Below are 8,253 nucleotides of genomic sequence, written 5' to 3'. Positions count from 1 at the left end.
GTTTTTAAATGTTTGACTTATTGGTCCTTTTCTTATTGACTACTTTGATTTTGATGTAGCTTTATCTGAAGGCCATTCATGCTGTATTGCATCAGTTGTAGTCTTCGGCATAGCCATGATGGGCCTCAACTTCTTGTATATTCAATATATCTCTTTGCATGTTCTGGTTGCACAAAACTCCTTAATGTAATCAGACTCATGGGATCGCAGGTCCTCAGCGTTTTCTATGATGAGTTGCTTGGTTGCCTATTGTAAATTATTGGTGTACAAATTCATTACTAAAATGTATTCAAGTGATACCCTAAATAGGCTTATTTTATTATTTTGCAAGTATTTCGCATGTTTGCAAAAAGGAAGAGGTTACATTTTTCCTTTTATGGGTCAACTGTAAACTAATGTTGCAAGCTTGTAAAATTCTCTTTGTTCTGTTTTGCTACATCCTTCAATATTTTCATACTATTGAAGCATAGAATCTTTTAGTTCGTGAAAATTAAATGTACTTTGTTGGTTTTGTTTTGTCAAAGTCATGATGTGTTGTCGAAAAAGTCTTGTGTGATTTTCTACTTGCTTTTCAAGGTTGAAACTTTGACAACAACTATATCTTTCACTTGCAAAACAGAAAGGAATAAAGCTATATGGTTATCAACAATGCCCTTGCTATGCTTGCAACCTTCAGCACACATTAGCATTGTGAGGTGGCCAAAACACGTGCAAATTTAGCTATCAATCGGCTGCATGTTTCTCTATCAAGACATAAGATTATACTGCATCCGTTTTTTAATTCAATATTTTCCTTCAGCTTAACCATTTTTTGTCAAACAAACAACCAATCCTTCACAATTTTTTGAGAATGTTTAATTCCATCATAAATTCTTGCAAACAACACTTGCTAAAAGAATCAAATGAGATGAAACAAACTTACACATAGAATAATTAATTTTACATAAGGCCAAGAGTTGGGAGCATTCCAATAATCAATTTTATGTACAATTCACTAGGTACCTACAACCTACCAAATACATAGTGAATCAAGAGGGATAAAAACAGAAGAACAAAAGAATCTTATGTTTAGTCACATGAAGGAAATAATTGTTGTCTTTTCTCAACCATATTGTAGAACATGATCTTTTAACATCATCAGGAAATAGGCAATGCCTGTCATCAAGAAATGCAATTGCGTTACGAAAATCCCTCACACTAGCACACATACATATGGATCAAGTATCAATCATCAATTAGGTTAACAAAGTAAAGCTTAGCATAAAATCTTAGCAATCATATGAACAACATATTTCAACATCAAAATCGATATAATAATATCATTTACTATCCAATTACAAGCACCCCTCAGCCAGTATAGAAGAAATGTAGAATTTTGCTTCTTAAAAGAAAATGCCAGAAAATTTATTGATAAATCCTAGCATGCACTTTTGAGACACAAAATTAGAGGCTAAATCATCTTCTACTCTTGATAAAAGCACTCATTACTCGAGTAACCCCTCGGTCAAAAAAGCTCTTAAGAAGTTTTAACTGGCCTTAAGAACTCTATGGTACAAATTCATATATTGATTACATTGGCCTTATTCAACACCACAAGAAGATTTTAAGCTACAACACCACTAAAAATTAGAAGTAAGAAAGCAAGATTTGAAATAAAATTTTCCAACATCATAAAAGTTATCTCCTCAGTGATTAATTAGAAATTACTATAGACCTTCTCATCCTATGCAGAAAAAATAACACAGAGACCAATTACAATGGTCCAAATAGAAACACAAAAAAAAAAAAAAAAAAAAAAAAATCTAGCAAAATGATAATTTCTCATATTTGTACCTTATTCAATGTATGCCCAGTAGTCTAAATTCCAGCACCCAATAAATGAAAATACATTAAAATTTACAATTTGTAACCATCTGATCAGCCATCACAATGCAAACAACAGAAAATTATGAACTGGGTCCGCAAGATGCTAAGCCGAACATATCATCACGTTGGTAAAAAGGAAATAAAACACTGAGATAAACCCACTTCTTTTCTTCTTCAGCAAATCTTTTTCCAACAAAGCTCCATAAGTCACTAAGTAAAACAAGCACTAGAAGCTAACCAATCAGTCAAATCTAATGTGAGAGAGAGATAAAGAGAGAGTACCTGAGAGAGACATTGATGAAGAGGAGATTTCTGGAAGGGCAAAGGATAAGAACTAAGCAATAGAAAACTCCAAGACAAATATTTCACCATTATATTTGAAATAGAAAATAACCCATGAAAAATTTGAGAACGAAATTGAAACGTAATAGACAAAGCAAAAAGTGACAGATGTGGAAATAAAATCAAAATGAAATGGCTTTCTAACTTTGCCTTGGTTTTTCAACCTTGTAAAAGTCTCAAAGAGCCCGAGGGTCTCAAGAGGCCTTGACCTTCTTGGCGTGGTGGAGGCCGCCTGGCGCAATTGAAGGCGATATCGGAGTCTGCGCTGTTGACCTTAACGGCAGTGCCAATGGGCCAGGTCGGTGAGGGTCCCAGGCATGGTAGAGCTGGTCATCGCACGGTGGGGTGGTTTTGGGCTCATCGGCAGCAGTGACGGTGGGGAGAGGAGAAGACTCACGGTGCCGGTGGAGGAAGAAAATGGGTTGGGGAGAAAAAAGGGGGAAATGAAATGTGATTCTCGGGAGAAAGGGTTTCGGGTCGTCGGCGGCAGTAACGGTGGGGAGAGGAGATTACAGTGCCGGCGATGGTGCCGGTGGGGGGAGAAATGGTTGGTTTGGAGGGAGAATGGGAGGGAGAATGGTTTGGGGAAAATTTTGGGGGGAAATAAAATGGACGGGGCTGGAGGTTTTTGACGCAGGATTTTGGATTTTTTTTTTTTTTTTTTAAATAGAGGTTACGACGTGGCACATGCCACGTCAGCGGCGTGCGTTACTGTTCACGCACGCCGCGTAACCTATATCATTACTCAATTTTTAGAAGAATTAAAATGGTCATATGCAAGGGCACGTGGCTAATATATAATAGCTTTAGAGAAGTTAGTTTTGCACAGTTGTAATAGGAGGCACACACATGCGTAGCCTCAGGTGATTCTTTGTAAATAGAGCCTAGAATTAGTTAAAATATTCTATTTCTTTGTATAAATCAACACAGTTGTAAAACCCAATAGAGTTTTTCTCATTCTTTGAAGCTGCGTATCGCATGTCCTCTGCTCTTTACTCTTTTTTTGGTTCTTCTTCATTCATTCCTTAATTTTTTGGTGATCTCCGGTGGGTATTGATAGCAATATACTTGTGGTTATTTTTTGATATGGTATCAGAGTGCATCTAAGCTTTTCTTCTTCCTTCTGCTTCTTTTTGTTTTCTTACTCACCATCTGTTTGTGTTATTTCCCCAATGGATAATCCTCCTCCTTCTAGCTCTAATTCACATGCTTCTCCTACACCTACTTCCCTGGTTTCTTCTACATCTACTGAGAATCCTTCTAGTCTTTTCTACCTTCCTCATGGTGATCATCTTGGCCAAGTTTTGGTGGCTCAACTTCTTACCACTGAGAATTATAGCTCATGGCGACGTGCTGTCATCCATGGTTTTCGAGCCAAGCGTAAGTTGGGTTTTATTGATGCTACAATCCCTGAACCTGACCCCAGTGATTTAACCTATTCATCTTAGTTAGCATGTAATAGTATGTTGCATTCTTGGATATTGAATTCTATTTCACCATATATTGTTTCTAGTGTTCAATATATTGATTCTGTCAGAGCACTATGGCTAGATCTAGAAGAACAATACTCTCAAGGTAATAGGGCTAGGTTTTCTGAGCTGCAATCATAAATTGGTGCTCTTACACAGGGTTCCAATTTTGTTTCTACCTACTTTACTCAGTTGAAGGCTCTTTGGGATGAATTGATGCAATTTAGAGCCCTTCCTTCTTGCAAATGTACTCCTGCTCGCAAATGTGGTGCTCGCATTACCATTGCCTCTTTTCAGCATGAAGATTATGTTGTGAAGTTTCTTAATGGTCTGAATGATAGCTTTGTTTCTATCAAGGATTACATACTGCTGATGGAGCCATTGCCTTCCATTAACAAAGTTTTCTCCACTGTACTTTAAGCTGAGAAGCAAAAATCTAATCGAGCTAGCTTTGGTCATAATATTGCTGTTGATTCTACTGTTTTTACAAGCCAAGCTAATGTAGTTCAGAAATCTTAACAACAATATCAGAGGAAGCCTCAATTCAACAACAATAACAAGAAGCGTTTTATTTGTAATTGGTGTGGCAAGGAGAGACATACAGAGGACAAGTGTTTTGAGAAACACGGGTACCCACCTGGCTGGAGATCCATTCGCAATAGAGCTACAGATTCTAGTAAAAGGAACACTACTTCTGCTAATCTTGTAGAATGAGCTACAATGGTTCAAGGGGAGGCAGTTGGTGACATTCCACAGCTCCCATTCACTCATGAGCAGTGTCAGAAGCTTCTATCCTTGATTTCCACCTCAGATTTCTCACAGCCACCCTCAGGTAATCAATCTTCACATCAAGCAAGCAGTGTCTTAGGTCCTCCTCAAGTATCAGGTATTCCTCTACCTTATTCTTCAATTCACTCAGTTTTTAGTGTCTTTCATAAGCCACAGTATTTTTCCCTTTTGTCACATACACCTCATGATCCTTCACAATCACCTTGGATAATTGATTCAGGTGCTATAGATCACATGGTCTGTAGTGTGACCTTATTAACCTCAATTTCTTGTCAAGTAAACTCTGTTGTGCAACTCCCAAATGGTGAATCTGTTCCTGTCACACATAAAGGCACCATCCAACTCACTGGACAAACTAATTCTCACTGATGTTCTTGTGGTTCCTTCTTTCACTTTTCTAATCTCAGCAAGTAAAGCTCACTAAGACAATGAAATATTGTCTAATTATTCTTGTTGGACTTTGTTTTATCCAGGCCCTGCCTATATGGATGACGATTGGACTTGCTAAGGAACATAATGGCCTTTTCTACTTTAGTCCATCATACAAATTGCATTCCAAATGTCAGAAACAAACTTCCACACAAAACCATAGTCTTACAATAGCTATTCCACCTCATTGTAAAGCACATGGTGCTGAATCACACATTTCCTCTTTTCCTTGTAATGACTTTGATCTTTGGCATTATAGATTTGGTCATTTGTCCACCTCATTGTAAAGCACATGGTGTTGAATCACACATTTCCTCTTTTCCTTGTAATGACTTTGATCTTTGGCATTATAGGTTTGGTCATTTGTCCAAGGAACCTCTTGATATTATAAAGCAATCTTTTTTAGATGTAAACTCTTCTGATTATCAGCATTGTATTGTCTGCCCTTTGGCAAAGCAGAAATGTCTCCTTTTTTAAACGAGTATCAGTGTTACTCATTTCATTTTTGATCTCATACACTGTGACATCTGGGGGCCTTATTCAGTTGCTGCAATTGGGGGTTACCATTAGTTTTTAACAATTGTGGATGATTATTCTCGAGCTACTTGGGTCTATCTTATGAAAACTAAAGGCGAAACTCAGCAACTGTTACAATCATTTTTTAACCTCGTTGCCACTCAGTTTGGTGTCCAAATTAAGAGGATTCGCAGTGATAATGGACCAGAATTTCATATGCGTATTTTTTATAAGGCCAAAGGTGTTTTACATAAACCCCTCAGCAAAACAGCGTGGTTGAAAGAAAACACCAACACCTATTACAAGTTGCTAGAGCTCTTCGTTTCCAAGCTCATCTTCCATTGAAATTTTGGGGTGATTGTGTTTTGATAGCTACCTATTTAATCAATCGCATTCCAACTCCTGTTTTGTCAAACAAATCACCATATGAGTTACTTTTCTGTAAACAACCTTCTTACACTCACTTACGAGTCTTTGGTTCATTGTGTTATGCTTCAACATTGTCCAGAAATAGATCCAAGTTTGATGCTCGGGCCATTGCATGCATTTTTATTAGTTATCCTCTTGGCATGAAAGGATACAAGCTTTATAACTTGAATTCACACTCAGTTTTTGTGTCTCGTGATGTTATTTTTCATGAAAAAGGTTTTTCCCTTTCAAAAGCTACATTCCTCAGACCTAGGCACATCCCCTGTGGTTTTACCTGTGCCACTTACTGAGAATATTCCTCACCATTTCACTTCTTTTCCTGACTCCCAAATTCATAGCCCTTGTCAGGATAGTCCTCATCATATTGCTTCTTCTCCTGACCTCCAAACTCAAAGCTCTTCACCTGTTCCTCTGGATGGTGCACCTACAAGTGATCGACCTACCAGAGTGAGGCATCCTCCCTCCTATCTTAGAGATTATCACTGTAATTTGTCATCTCACCTTTCTGGCAGTCCATCATCTTCCATAACAGCAGGACCTGAATCTTCTTCCAGCACTCAGGTATCATCTTGTCCACTTTCATCTGTTTTGTCTTATACTAAACTGTCACCCACACACCAAGCCTTCACGCTTTCCATTTCTTCTCACTTTGAACCTCAAACTTACTCCCAAGCTGTTGAGTATCCTGAATGGTGTCAAGCTATGCAAGCTGAACTCACTGCTCTAGAGGAAAATGGAACTTGGACTATCACTGCTTTACCTCCTAGAAAGAAAGCAGTAGGCTATAAATGGGTGTTAAAGATTAAATATAGATCAGATGGCAGCATAGAGAGATTCAAAGCTCGATTAGTAGCTAAAGGCTACACTCAGCAACCTGGGATTGACTACTTGGAGACTTTTTCTCGTGTGGTTAAAATGACCACAATTCGATTACTCCTAGCTGTTGCTTCTGTTCGAGGGTATTTTTTGCATCAATTAGATGTCAATAACGCATTCCTTCATGGTAATTTGCATGAAGAAGTTTATATGGAGCTACCTCTTGGATATGCTGGCAGCAAGGGGGAATTTTCTGGTCAGGTGTGTAGATTAAACAAGTCATTATATGGCTTGAAGCAAGCTTCAAGACAGTGGTACTCCAAACTGTCACAAGTTTTACTTCACTATGGTTTTGAGCAGTCAAAGTCAGATAATTCCTTGTTTATATCCAAGTCAGATTCCAAATTCTTGGCACTTTTAGTTTATGTTGACGATATTATACTGGCCAGCGATAACAAGAATGAAATTGCTCGATTGAAAAGTTTCTTAAATTAGCAGTTCAAAATCAAAGATTTGGGGGAATTGAAGTACTTCTTGGGAATTGAAGTACCACGAAGTACAAAGGGAATTTCCTTGTCACAAAGGAAGTATGCTCTCGAAATTTTGGAGGAGGCTGGTTATTTGGGGTGTAAACAAGTTGATTTTCCCATGGAAACAAACTTAAAGTTGCAATGTACTGAAGAAGACTTGCTTGCTGACCCTACAAGCTATAGAAGATTGATAGGAAAACTCCTATATTTAACTACAACACGGCTTGACATCTCTTATTCTGTTGGTAAGCTCAGCCAGTTCATGGATAAGCCGGCCAAAGTACATATGGATACTGCCTATAGAGTGCTAAGGTACATCAAACATTCTCCAGGGCAAGGCTTGTTTTTCCCTGTTGATTCAAAATTACACATTAAAGGATTCTGTGATTCAGATTGGGGCGGTTGTAAGGATCTTCAGCTGAAGCAGAGTGCAGAGCTCTAGCCTCAGCAACCTGTGACGTCATGTGGCTAAAATACTTGCAGATCTAAAGATTGATCATTCCTGTCAGCTTTACTCTTCTGCGACAGTCAATCTGCACTACATATTGCAGAAAATCCTGTGTTCCATGAACAAACCAGCACATAGAGATTGACTGTCATGTCATAACAGAAAAGTTACAAGCAGGAGTTATTAAGCCAATTCACGTTTCCTCAAGTCACCAGGTAGCAGATATTCTAACGAAGGCCCTTGGGAAAACACAATTTCATAGTCTACTGCGCAAGATGAATATGCTCAATGTATATTCATCTTGAGGGGGAATTTTAGAGGAATTAAAATGGTCATATGCAAGGGTACGTGGCTGATATATAATAGCTTTAAAGAAGTTAGTTTTGCACAGCTGTAATAGGAGGCACACACATGCGTAGCCTCAGGTGATTCTTTGTAAATAGAGCCTAGAATTAGTTAAAATATTCTCTTTCTTTGTATAAATCAACACAGATGTAAAACTCAATAGAATGCAATGAAGTTTTTCTCATTCTTTGAAGCTGCGTATCGCATGTCCTCTGCTCTTTACTCTTTTTTTGGTTCTTCTTCATTCATTCCTTGATTTTCTGGTGATCTTTGG

General features: G+C 38.1%; 1 long non-coding RNA gene across 1 annotated transcript; it reads right to left on the bottom strand.

The window, feature by feature from the left end:
- Nucleotides 1–903: 903 nt before the first annotated feature.
- On the bottom strand, nucleotides 904–2,821 carry LOC132182733 (uncharacterized). The gene is made up of 2 exons (XR_009440326.1): nucleotides 2,029–2,821; nucleotides 904–1,155 (listed from the first exon to the last, which is right to left on the bottom strand). It is a non-coding gene; the product is annotated as an uncharacterized LOC132182733 (long non-coding RNA).
- Nucleotides 2,822–8,253: the final 5,432 nt, after the last annotated feature.

Source organism: Corylus avellana, chromosome ca5 (assembly GCF_901000735.1).
Source record: "Corylus avellana chromosome ca5, CavTom2PMs-1.0".
Lineage (NCBI taxonomy): Eukaryota > Viridiplantae > Streptophyta > Magnoliopsida > Fagales > Betulaceae > Corylus > Corylus avellana.
Note: the sequence above shows the minus strand (reverse complement) of the source record. Positions and strands in the feature narration are given on the sequence as shown.